Source organism: Lissotriton vulgaris, chromosome 6, assembly GCF_964263255.1.
Source record: "Lissotriton vulgaris chromosome 6, aLisVul1.2, whole genome shotgun sequence".
NCBI classification, from domain to species: Eukaryota; Metazoa; Chordata; class Amphibia; order Caudata; family Salamandridae; genus Lissotriton; species Lissotriton vulgaris.
The window spans coordinates 568064330-568076397 of NC_141694.1; the positions used below are offsets into that span (position 1 = coordinate 568064330).

Here is a 12068-nt window from a genome sequence, read left to right on the forward strand (position 1 = left end):
TTTTGGAACAGGGAGATGGAATAGGAGCTTGCTCTGTCCACTCCACGCATCAACCTGGTATTGCAGTACCTCCAGGAATGGTGCACTTCCCCACCCGGGGAAAACAATGCTGTTGAAAAATAGACGAGAAAACGAAAGTAGCGCTTCACTACCAAACCCTGTAAAGTGGCGCTATTGTGTTTGCCTGTGAATAAAAGCAAAGTGGTCACTGTGTCTTGCCTTAATTATGTATGTATTTTACTTAATTGCCACTTTGCGGCCACCCGGCCGTGCGTTATTTATTTATTTATTTTTCAACTTTTTTTTCTTTGTTTTTTTCCCCTTCTCCATCCAGACGCTGCACTTTGAAAAGAGACAAACGTGGGAAAAAGACTGTTTTTGCAGCAGCAGAGTTTCATTGGTTTTTGGATCCATTTCACTGGGGAACGAATGGAGGAAGGTTCTCAGCAAGTCACAAGGATGGATGGAGGGAGGGAGGGAGGGAAGCAGGGAGGGAGGGAAGCAGGGAGGGAGGGAAGCAGGCAGGCAGGCAGGCAGGCAGGCAGGCAGGCCGAGAAGTGGGCACTGCCCTTGGCTTCTCTGAGCAAGAAGAAAAATACAGAGTACTTTTCCTTCTCTGCCCGCCCCGCCCGTCCCCGAACGGCCACGAACGGCCAAGCCTTATTTATAGGCCTCAGGCTGCAGGGGAGCAGTGTCCCAGGCAAGCGAGGGCGAGGGTCCGGCCACTTCCGGTCAGGGAGCTGTCCAGGGCTTCCTGGCCTGATTCCCAGCATCCCCTGGCTGCCAGGCTTTCCGGCCAGCCGGCTGGAAGCAGTGCGCAGGAAGGGGAGGGGCATGCAAATACTAGAAAGAGGACAACGTGGGTATGCAAAGTGACGCCTAATGAGGCGACAGCCGAGGAGGACTCTGGGAGCCGGGGGAAGGCCTGAGGCCGGGGCCTCCTTTCCACCGGCACATGCTGAGCTCTTGCCGGGAGTCAGTAAAAGAGGCGAAAGGGCGGCCAGCGACGGTGAGAGGGAAGACCCCGGTCCGGGTGACCAAGGTAGATTTCTTCGGGAGGCGTTAATTCTGCCACCATTCTGGTTATCGCTTCTCGGCCTTTTGGCTAAGATCAAGTGTAGTCTATCTGGGGACCATATATTAAATTGATTTTTGGAACAGGGAGATGGAATAGGAGCTTGCTCTGTCCACTCCACGCATCAACCTGGTATTGCAGTACCTCCAGGAATGGTGCACTTCCCCACCCGGGGAAAACAATGCTGTTGAAAAATAGACGAGAAAACGAAAGTAGCGCTTCACTACCAAACCCTGTAAAGTGGCGCTATTGTGTTTGCCTGTGAATAAAAGCAAAGTGGTCACTGTGTCTTGCCTTAATTATGTATGTATTTTACTTAATTGCCACTTTGCGGCCACCCGGCCGTGCGTTATTTATTTATTTATTTTTCAACTTTTTTTTCTTTGTTTTTTTCCCCTTCTCCATCCAGACGCTGCACTTTGAAAAGAGACAAACGTGGGAAAAAGACTGTTTTTGCAGCAGCAGAGTTTCATTGGTTTTTGGATCCATTTCACTAGGGAACGAATGGAGGAAGGTTCTCAGCAAGTCACAAGGATGGATGGAGGGAGGGAGGGAGGGAGGGAAGCAGGGAGGGAGGGAAGCAGGGAGGGAGGGAAGCAGGCAGGCAGGCAGGCAGGCAGGCAGGCAGGCCGAGAAGTGGGCACTGCCCTTGGCTTCTCTGAGCAAGAAGAAAAATACAGAGTACTTTTCCTTCTCTGCCCGCCCCGCCCGTCCCCGAACGGCCACGAACGGCCAAGCCTTATTTATAGGCCTCAGGCTGCAGGGGAGCAGTGTCCCAGGCAAGCGAGGGCGAGGGTCCGGCCACTTCCGGTCAGGGAGCTGTCCAGGGCTTCCTGGCCTGATTCCCAGCATCCCCTGGCTGCCAGGCTTTCCGGCCAGCCGGCTGGAAGCAGTGCGCAGGAAGGGGAGGGGCATGCAAATACTAGAAAGAGGACAACGTGGGTATGCAAAGTGACGCCTAATGAGGCGACAGCCGAGGAGGACTCTGGGAGCCGGGGGAAGGCCTGAGGCCGGGGCCTCCTTTCCACCGGCACATGCTGAGCTCTTGCCGGGAGTCAGTAAAAGAGGCGAAAGGGCGGCCAGCGACGGTGAGAGGGAAGACCCCGGTCCGGGTGACCAAGGTAGATTTCTTCGGGAGGCGTTAATTCTGCCACCATTCTGGTTATCGCTTCTCGGCCTTTTGGCTAAGATCAAGTGTAGTATCTGTTCTTATCAGTTTAATATCTGATACGTCCTCTATCTGGGGACCATATATTAAATTGATTTTTGGAACAGGGAGATGGAATAGGAGCTTGCTCTGTCCACTCCACGCATCAACCTGGTATTGCAGTACCTCCAGGAATGGTGCACTTCCCCACCCGGGGAAAACAATGCTGTTGAAAAATAGACGAGAAAACGAAAGTAGCGCTTCACTACCAAACCCTGTAAAGTGGCGCTATTGTGTTTGCCTGTGAATAAAAGCAAAGTGGTCACTGTGTCTTGCCTTAATTATGTATGTATTTTACTTAATTGCCACTTTGCGGCCACCCGGCCGTGCGTTATTTATTTATTTATTTTTCAACTTTTTTTTCTTTGTTTTTTTCCCCTTCTCCATCCAGACGCTGCACTTTGAAAAGAGACAAACGTGGGAAAAAGACTGTTTTTGCAGCAGCAGAGTTTCATTGGTTTTTGGATCCATTTCACTGGGGAACGAATGGAGGAAGGTTCTCAGCAAGTCACAAGGATGGATGGAGGGAGGGAGGGAGGGAGGGAGGGAAGCAGGGAGGGAGGGAAGCAGGCAGGCAGGCAGGCAGGCAGGCAGGCAGGCCGAGAAGTGGGCACTGCCCTTGGCTTCTCTGAGCAAGAAGAAAAATACAGAGTACTTTTCCTTCTCTGCCCGCCCCGCCCGTCCCCGAACGGCCACGAACGGCCAAGCCTTATTTATAGGCCTCAGGCTGCAGGGGAGCAGTGTCCCAGGCAAGCGAGGGCGAGGGTCCGGCCACTTCCGGTCAGGGAGCTGTCCAGGGCTTCCTGGCCTGATTCCCAGCATCCCCTGGCTGCCAGGCTTTCCGGCCAGCCGGCTGGAAGCAGTGCGCAGGAAGGGGAGGGGCATGCAAATACTAGAAAGAGGACAACGTGGGTATGCAAAGTGACGCCTAATGAGGCGACAGCCGAGGAGGACTCTGGGAGCCGGGGGAAGGCCTGAGGCCGGGGCCTCCTTTCCACCGGCACATGCTGAGCTCTTGCCGGGAGTCAGTAAAAGAGGCGAAAGGGCGGCCAGCGACGGTGAGAGGGAAGACCCCGGTCCGGGTGACCAAGGTAGATTTCTTCGGGAGGCGTTAATTCTGCCACCATTCTGGTTATCGCTTCTCGGCCTTTTGGCTAAGATCAAGTGTAGTCTATCTGGGGACCATATATTAAATTGATTTTTGGAACAGGGAGATGGAATAGGAGCTTGCTCTGTCCACTCCACGCATCAACCTGGTATTGCAGTACCTCCAGGAATGGTGCACTTCCCCACCCGGGGAAAACAATGCTGTTGAAAAATAGACGAGAAAACGAAAGTAGCGCTTCACTACCAAACCCTGTAAAGTGGCGCTATTGTGTTTGCCTGTGAATAAAAGCAAAGTGGTCACTGTGTCTTGCCTTAATTATGTATGTATTTTACTTAATTGCCACTTTGCGGCCACCCGGCCGTGCGTTATTTATTTATTTATTTTTCAACTTTTTTTTCTTTGTTTTTTTCCCCTTCTCCATCCAGACGCTGCACTTTGAAAAGAGACAAACGTGGGAAAAAGACTGTTTTTGCAGCAGCAGAGTTTCATTGGTTTTTGGATCCATTTCACTAGGGAACGAATGGAGGAAGGTTCTCAGCAAGTCACAAGGATGGATGGAGGGAGGGAGGGAGGGAGGGAAGCAGGGAGGGAGGGAAGCAGGGAGGGAGGGAAGCAGGGAGGGAGGGAAGCAGGCAGGCAGGCAGGCAGGCAGGCAGGCAGGCAGGCAGGCCGAGAAGTGGGCACTGCCCTTGGCTTCTCTGAGCAAGAAGAAAAATACAGAGTACTTTTCCTTCTCTGCCCGCCCCGCCCGTCCCCGAACGGCCACGAACGGCCAAGCCTTATTTATAGGCCTCAGGCTGCAGGGGAGCAGTGTCCCAGGCAAGCGAGGGCGAGGGTCCGGCCACTTCCGGTCAGGGAGCTGTCCAGGGCTTCCTGGCCTGATTCCCAGCATCCCCTGGCTGCCAGGCTTTCCGGCCAGCCGGCTGGAAGCAGTGCGCAGGAAGGGGAGGGGCATGCAAATACTAGAAAGAGGACAACGTGGGTATGCAAAGTGACGCCTAATGAGGCGACAGCCGAGGAGGACTCTGGGAGCCGGGGGAAGGCCTGAGGCCGGGGCCTCCTTTCCACCGGCACATGCTGAGCTCTTGCCGGGAGTCAGTAAAAGAGGCGAAAGGGCGGCCAGCGACGGTGAGAGGGAAGACCCCGGTCCGGGTGACCAAGGTAGATTTCTTCGGGAGGCGTTAATTCTGCCACCATTCTGGTTATCGCTTCTCGGCCTTTTGGCTAAGATCAAGTGTAGTACCACTTGCCTCCCCTAGGGGAGGGCGGTCAGTTGGGATGTTTTCATTGGACTTTGTGGGTCAATGATATTCCCAATACGGTGAAACGAGATTCGGAACGGAAAGTGACGGAATCGTGACGAAATATGACAGAAATGTCATAATGCATATGACAGCAATGTCATAACGTTTTTAGTAGCCTGGCATGCTGGACTGTCGGGCAGGAACCCCAGTGGGGACTGACTGGCAGGCCGGCTGAATGGCGATTTTTTACGTAGGTCAGCAGGCGAGACTGGGCTGCTGTGCCAACCGGCTTGGGCTGACACCTGGGCTGATGACCTTGGATGGAACGACAGGGCCGAACGGCATGGCTGGAAGGCTAAGTCGCCCCCCTGTCCAGGTGAACCCTCCTAGGTCCGACCGGCACAAGGCCAACCAGCTAATGGCTGTCTGCGGATTGGTTCCCCGCTTTCAGCTGGGCTGGTTGGCTGCTGGGTGGAGGTAGTAGCAGGACAGACCGGGGTTGGCTGAAAAGATAAGCCATGCCTAGTACCCCCTGGGCAAGTAGGCCAGGCGAGACGGCTCGGGTGAAGGGCGAGGCTGGCGGGTGTGGCAGACTGGCCAGACCTGCTGACTGAGGGTGTGACGGGTAGGACAAAAAAAAAAAAAAAAAAATCTGTTCTTATCAGTTTAATATCTGATACGTCCTCTATCTGGGGACCATATATTAAATTGATTTTTGGAACAGGGAGATGGAATAGGAGCTTGCTCTGTCCACTCCACGCATCAACCTGGTATTGCAGTACCTCCAGGAATGGTGCACTTCCCCACCCGGGGAAAACAATGCTGTTGAAAAATAGACGAGAAAACGAAAGTAGCGCTTCACTACCAAACCCTGTAAAGTGGCGCTATTGTGTTTGCCTGTGAATAAAAGCAAAGTGGTCACTGTGTCTTGCCTTAATTATGTATGTATTTTACTTAATTGCCACTTTGCGGCCACCCGGCCGTGCGTTATTTATTTATTTATTTTTCAACTTTTTTTTCTTTGTTTTTTTCCCCTTCTCCATCCAGACGCTGCACTTTGAAAAGAGACAAACGTGGGAAAAAGACTGTTTTTGCAGCAGCAGAGTTTCATTGGTTTTTGGATCCATTTCACTGGGGAACGAATGGAGGAAGGTTCTCAGCAAGTCACAAGGATGGAGGGAGGGAGGGAGGGAGGGAGGGAGGGAAGCAGGGAGGGAGGGAAGCAGGGAGGGAGGGAAGCAGGCAGGCAGGCAGGCAGGCAGGCAGGCAGGCCGAGAAGTGGGCACTGCCCTTGGCTTCTCTGAGCAAGAAGAAAAATACAGAGTACTTTTCCTTCTCTGCCCGCCCCGCCCGTCCCCGAACGGCCACGAACGGCCAAGCCTTATCTATAGGCCTCAGGCTGCAGGGGAGCAGTGTCCCAGGCAAGCGAGGGCGAGGGTCCGGCCACTTCCGGTCAGGGAGCTGTCCAGGGCTTCCTGGCCTGATTCCCAGCATCCCCTGGCTGCCAGGCTTTCCGGCCAGCCGGCTGGAAGCAGTGCGCAGGAAGGGGAGGGGCATGCAAATACTAGAAAGAGGACAACGTGGGTATGCAAAGTGACGCCTAATGAGGCGACAGCCGAGGAGGACTCTGGGAGCCGGGGGAAGGCCTGAGGCCGGGGCCTCCTTTCCACCGGCACATGCTGAGCTCTTGCCGGGAGTCAGTAAAAGAGGCGAAAGGGCGGCCAGCGACGGTGAGAGGGAAGACCCCGGTCCGGGTGACCAAGGTAGATTTCTTCGGGAGGCGTTAATTCTGCCACCATTCTGGTTATCGCTTCTCGGCCTTTTGGCTAAGATCAAGTGTAGTATCTGTTCTTATCAGTTTAATATCTGATACGTCCTCTATCTGGGGACCATATATTAAATTGATTTTTGGAACAGGGAGATGGAATAGGAGCTTGCTCTGTCCACTCCACGCATCAACCTGGTATTGCAGTACCTCCAGGAATGGTGCACTTCCCCACCCGGGGAAAACAATGCTGTTGAAAAATAGACGAGAAAACGAAAGTAGCGCTTCACTACCAAACCCTGTAAAGTGGCGCTATTGTGTTTGCCTGTGAATAAAAGCAAAGTGGTCACTGTGTCTTGCCTTAATTATGTATGTATTTTACTTAATTGCCACTTTGCGGCCACCCGGCCGTGCGTTATTTATTTATTTATTTTTCAACTTTTTTTTCTTTGTTTTTTTCCCCTTCTCCATCCAGACGCTGCACTTTGAAAAGAGACAAACGTGGGAAAAAGACTGTTTTTGCAGCAGCAGAGTTTCATTGGTTTTTGGATCCATTTCACTGGGGAACGAATGGAGGAAGGTTCTCAGCAAGTCACAAGGATGGATGGAGGGAGGGAGGGAGGGAGGGAGGGAAGCAGGGAGGGAGGGAAGCAGGCAGGCAGGCAGGCAGGCAGGCAGGCAGGCCGAGAAGTGGGCACTGCCCTTGGCTTCTCTGAGCAAGAAGAAAAATACAGAGTACTTTTCCTTCTCTGCCCGCCCCGCCCGTCCCCGAACGGCCACGAACGGCCAAGCCTTATTTATAGGCCTCAGGCTGCAGGGGAGCAGTGTCCCAGGCAAGCGAGGGCGAGGGTCCGGCCACTTCCGGTCAGGGAGCTGTCCAGGGCTTCCTGGCCTGATTCCCAGCATCCCCTGGCTGCCAGGCTTTCCGGCCAGCCGGCTGGAAGCAGTGCGCAGGAAGGGGAGGGGCATGCAAATACTAGAAAGAGGACAACGTGGGTATGCAAAGTGACGCCTAATGAGGCGACAGCCGAGGAGGACTCTGGGAGCCGGGGGAAGGCCTGAGGCCGGGGCCTCCTTTCCACCGGCACATGCTGAGCTCTTGCCGGGAGTCAGTAAAAGAGGCGAAAGGGCGGCCAGCGACGGTGAGAGGGAAGACCCCGGTCCGGGTGACCAAGGTAGATTTCTTCGGGAGGCGTTAATTCTGCCACCATTCTGGTTATCGCTTCTCGGCCTTTTGGCTAAGATCAAGTGTAGTCTATCTGGGGACCATATATTAAATTGATTTTTGGAACAGGGAGATGGAATAGGAGCTTGCTCTGTCCACTCCACGCATCAACCTGGTATTGCAGTACCTCCAGGAATGGTGCACTTCCCCACCCGGGGAAAACAATGCTGTTGAAAAATAGACGAGAAAACGAAAGTAGCGCTTCACTACCAAACCCTGTAAAGTGGCGCTATTGTGTTTGCCTGTGAATAAAAGCAAAGTGGTCACTGTGTCTTGCCTTAATTATGTATGTATTTTACTTAATTGCCACTTTGCGGCCACCCGGCCGTGCGTTATTTATTTATTTATTTTTCAACTTTTTTTTCTTTGTTTTTTTCCCCTTCTCCATCCAGACGCTGCACTTTGAAAAGAGACAAACGTGGGAAAAAGACTGTTTTTGCAGCAGCAGAGTTTCATTGGTTTTTGGATCCATTTCACTAGGGAACGAATGGAGGAAGGTTCTCAGCAAGTCACAAGGATGGATGGAGGGAGGGAGGGAGGGAGGGAAGCAGGGAGGGAGGGAAGCAGGGAGGGAGGGAAGCAGGGAAGCAGGGAGGGAGGGAAGCAGGCAGGCAGGCAGGCAGGCAGGCAGGCAGGCCGAGAAGTGGGCACTGCCCTTGGCTTCTCTGAGCAAGAAGAAAAATACAGAGTACTTTTCCTTCTCTGCCCGCCCCGCCCGTCCCCGAACGGCCACGAACGGCCAAGCCTTATTTATAGGCCTCAGGCTGCAGGGGAGCAGTGTCCCAGGCAAGCGAGGGCGAGGGTCCGGCCACTTCCGGTCAGGGAGCTGTCCAGGGCTTCCTGGCCTGATTCCCAGCATCCCCTGGCTGCCAGGCTTTCCGGCCAGCCGGCTGGAAGCAGTGCGCAGGAAGGGGAGGGGCATGCAAATACTAGAAAGAGGACAACGTGGGTATGCAAAGTGACGCCTAATGAGGCGACAGCCGAGGAGGACTCTGGGAGCCGGGGGAAGGCCTGAGGCCGGGGCCTCCTTTCCACCGGCACATGCTGAGCTCTTGCCGGGAGTCAGTAAAAGAGGCGAAAGGGCGGCCAGCGACGGTGAGAGGGAAGACCCCGGTCCGGGTGACCAAGGTAGATTTCTTCGGGAGGCGTTAATTCTGCCACCATTCTGGTTATCGCTTCTCGGCCTTTTGGCTAAGATCAAGTGTAGTACCACTTGCCTCCCCTAGGGGAGGGCGGTCAGTTGGGATGTTTTCATTGGACTTTGTGGGTCAATGATATTCCCAATACGGTGAAACGAGATTCGGAACGGAAAGTGACGGAATCGTGACGAAATATGACAGAAATGTCATAATGCATATGACAGCAATGTCATAACGTTTTTAGTAGCCTGGCATGCTGGACTGTCGGGCAGGAACCCCAGTGGGGACTGACTGGCAGGCCGGCTGAATGGCGATTTTTTACGTAGGTCAGCAGGCGAGACTGGGCTGCTGTGCCAACCGGCTTGGTTTGACACCTGGGCTGATGACCTTGGATGGAACGACAGGGCCGAACGGCATGGCTGGAAGGCTAAGTCGCCCCCCTGTCCAGGTGAACCCTCCTAGGTCCGACCGGCACAAGGCCAACCAGCTAATGGCTGTCTGCGGATTGGTTCCCCGCTTTCAGCTGGGCTGGTTGGCTGCTGGGTGGAGGTAGTAGCAGGACAGACCGGGGTTGGCTGAAAAGATAAGCCATGCCTAGTACCCCCTGGGCAAGTAGGCCAGGCGAGACGGCTCGGGTGAAGGGCGAGGCTGGCGGGTGTGGCAGACTGGCCAGACCTGCTGACTGAGGGTGTGACGGGTAGGACAAAAAAAAAAAAAAAAAAATCTGTTCTTATCAGTTTAATATCTGATACGTCCTCTATCTGGGGACCATATATTAAATTGATTTTTGGAACAGGGAGATGGAATAGGAGCTTGCTCTGTCCACTCCACGCATCAACCTGGTATTGCAGTACCTCCAGGAATGGTGCACTTCCCCACCCGGGGAAAACAATGCTGTTGAAAAATAGACGAGAAAACGAAAGTAGCGCTTCACTACCAAACCCTGTAAAGTGGCGCTATTGTGTTTGCCTGTGAATAAAAGCAAAGTGGTCACTGTGTCTTGCCTTAATTATGTATGTATTTTACTTAATTGCCACTTTGCGGCCACCCGGCCGTGCGTTATTTATTTATTTATTTTTCAACTTTTTTTTCTTTGTTTTTTTCCCCTTCTCCATCCAGACGCTGCACTTTGAAAAGAGACAAACGTGGGAAAAAGACTGTTTTTGCAGCAGCAGAGTTTCATTGGTTTTTGGATCCATTTCACTGGGGAACGAATGGAGGAAGGTTCTCAGCAAGTCACAAGGATGGAGGGAGGGAGGGAGGGAGGGAGGGAAGCAGGGAGGGAGGGAAGCAGGGAGGGAGGGAAGCAGGCAGGCAGGCAGGCAGGCAGGCAGGCAGGCCGAGAAGTGGGCACTGCCCTTGGCTTCTCTGAGCAAGAAGAAAAATACAGAGTACTTTTCCTTCTCTGCCCGCCCCGCCCGTCCCCGAACGGCCACGAACGGCCAAGCCTTATTTATAGGCCTCAGGCTGCAGGGGAGCAGTGTCCCAGGCAAGCGAGGGCGAGGGTCCGGCCACTTCCGGTCAGGGAGCTGTCCAGGGCTTCCTGGCCTGATTCCCAGCATCCCCTGGCTGCCAGGCTTTCCGGCCAGCCGGCTGGAAGCAGTGCGCAGGAAGGGGAGGGGCATGCAAATACTAGAAAGAGGACAACGTGGGTATGCAAAGTGACGCCTAATGAGGCGACAGCCGAGGAGGACTCTGGGAGCCGGGGGAAGGCCTGAGGCCGGGGCCTCCTTTCCACCGGCACATGCTGAGCTCTTGCCGGGAGTCAGTAAAAGAGGCGAAAGGGCGGCCAGCGACGGTGAGAGGGAAGACCCCGGTCCGGGTGACCAAGGTAGATTTCTTCGGGAGGCGTTAATTCTGCCACCATTCTGGTTATCGCTTCTCGGCCTTTTGGCTAAGATCAAGTGTAGTATCTGTTCTTATCAGTTTAATATCTGATACGTCCTCTATCTGGGGACCATATATTAAATTGATTTTTGGAACAGGGAGATGGAATAGGAGCTTGCTCTGTCCACTCCACGCATCAACCTGGTATTGCAGTACCTCCAGGAATGGTGCACTTCCCCACCCGGGGAAAACAATGCTGTTGAAAAATAGACGAGAAAACGAAAGTAGCGCTTCACTACCAAACCCTGTAAAGTGGCGCTATTGTGTTTGCCTGTGAATAAAAGCAAAGTGGTCACTGTGTCTTGCCTTAATTATGTATGTATTTTACTTAATTGCCACTTTGCGGCCACCCGGCCGTGCGTTATTTATTTATTTATTTTTCAACTTTTTTTTCTTTGTTTTTTTCCCCTTCTCCATCCAGACGCTGCACTTTGAAAAGAGACAAACGTGGGAAAAAGACTGTTTTTGCAGCAGCAGAGTTTCATTGGTTTTTGGATCCATTTCACTGGGGAACGAATGGAGGAAGGTTCTCAGCAAGTCACAAGGATGGATGGAGGGAGGGAGGGAAGCAGGGAGGGAGGGAAGCAGGGAGGGAGGGAAGCAGGGAGGGAGGGAAGCAGGCAGGCAGGCAGGCAGGCAGGCAGGCCGAGAAGTGGGCACTGCCCTTGGCTTCTCTGAGCAAGAAGAAAAATACAGAGTACTTTTCCTTCTCTGCCCGCCCCGCCCGTCCCCGAACGGCCACGAACGGCCAAGCCTTATTTATAGGCCTCAGGCTGCAGGGGAGCAGTGTCCCAGGCAAGCGAGGGCGAGGGTCCGGCCACTTCCGGTCAGGGAGCTGTCCAGGGCTTCCTGGCCTGATTCCCAGCATCCCCTGGCTGCCAGGCTTTCCGGCCAGCCGGCTGGAAGCAGTGCGCAGGAAGGGGAGGGGCATGCAAATACTAGAAAGAGGACAACGTGGGTATGCAAAGTGACGCCTAATGAGGCGACAGCCGAGGAGGACTCTGGGAGCCGGGGGAAGGCCTGAGGCCGGGGCCTCCTTTCCACCGGCACATGCTGAGCTCTTGCCGGGAGTCAGTAAAAGAGGCGAAAGGGCGGCCAGCGACGGTGAGAGGGAAGACCCCGGTCCGGGTGACCAAGGTAGATTTCTTCGGGAGGCGTTAATTCTGCCACCATTCTGGTTATCGCTTCTCGGCCCTAGGGGAGGGCGGTCAGTTGGGATGTTTTCATTGGACTTTGTGGGTCAATGATATTCCCAATACGGTGAAACGAGATTCGGAACGGAAAGTGACGGAATCGTGACGAAATATGACAGAAATGTCATAACGTTTTTAGTAGCCTGGCATGCTGGACTGTCGGGCAGGAACCCCAGTGGGGACTGACTGGCAGGCCGGCTGAATGGCGATTTTTTACGTAGGTCA

At 53.8% G+C, this 12068-nt stretch overlaps 3 non-coding genes and 5 pseudogenes across 3 annotated transcripts; all 8 read left to right on the top strand.

Moving 5' to 3' along the window:
- The first annotated feature begins 1085 nt into the window (after positions 1-1085).
- LOC147707593 (U2 spliceosomal RNA) lies at positions 1086-1241 on the top strand (annotated as a pseudogene).
- A 998-nt stretch (positions 1242-2239) lies between these two features.
- Positions 2240-2430, top strand: LOC147707594 (U2 spliceosomal RNA). Its single transcript, XR_015297043.1, has one exon. It is a non-coding gene; the product is annotated as a U2 spliceosomal RNA (small nuclear RNA).
- Positions 2431-3416: 986 nt separating this feature from the next.
- On the top strand, positions 3417-3572 carry LOC147707595 (U2 spliceosomal RNA; annotated as a pseudogene).
- A 1661-nt stretch (positions 3573-5233) lies between these two features.
- LOC147707596 (U2 spliceosomal RNA) lies at positions 5234-5438 on the top strand (annotated as a pseudogene).
- Positions 5439-6440: 1002 nt separating this feature from the next.
- On the top strand, positions 6441-6631 carry LOC147707597 (U2 spliceosomal RNA). The gene has a single exon (XR_015297044.1). It is a non-coding gene; the product is annotated as a U2 spliceosomal RNA (small nuclear RNA).
- Positions 6632-7617: 986 nt separating this feature from the next.
- Positions 7618-7773, top strand: LOC147707598 (U2 spliceosomal RNA; annotated as a pseudogene).
- Positions 7774-9434: 1661 nt separating this feature from the next.
- LOC147707599 (U2 spliceosomal RNA) lies at positions 9435-9639 on the top strand (annotated as a pseudogene).
- A 998-nt stretch (positions 9640-10637) lies between these two features.
- LOC147707600 (U2 spliceosomal RNA) lies at positions 10638-10828 on the top strand. The gene has a single exon (XR_015297045.1). It is a non-coding gene; the product is annotated as a U2 spliceosomal RNA (small nuclear RNA).
- The last annotated feature ends 1240 nt before the right edge of the window (positions 10829-12068 follow it).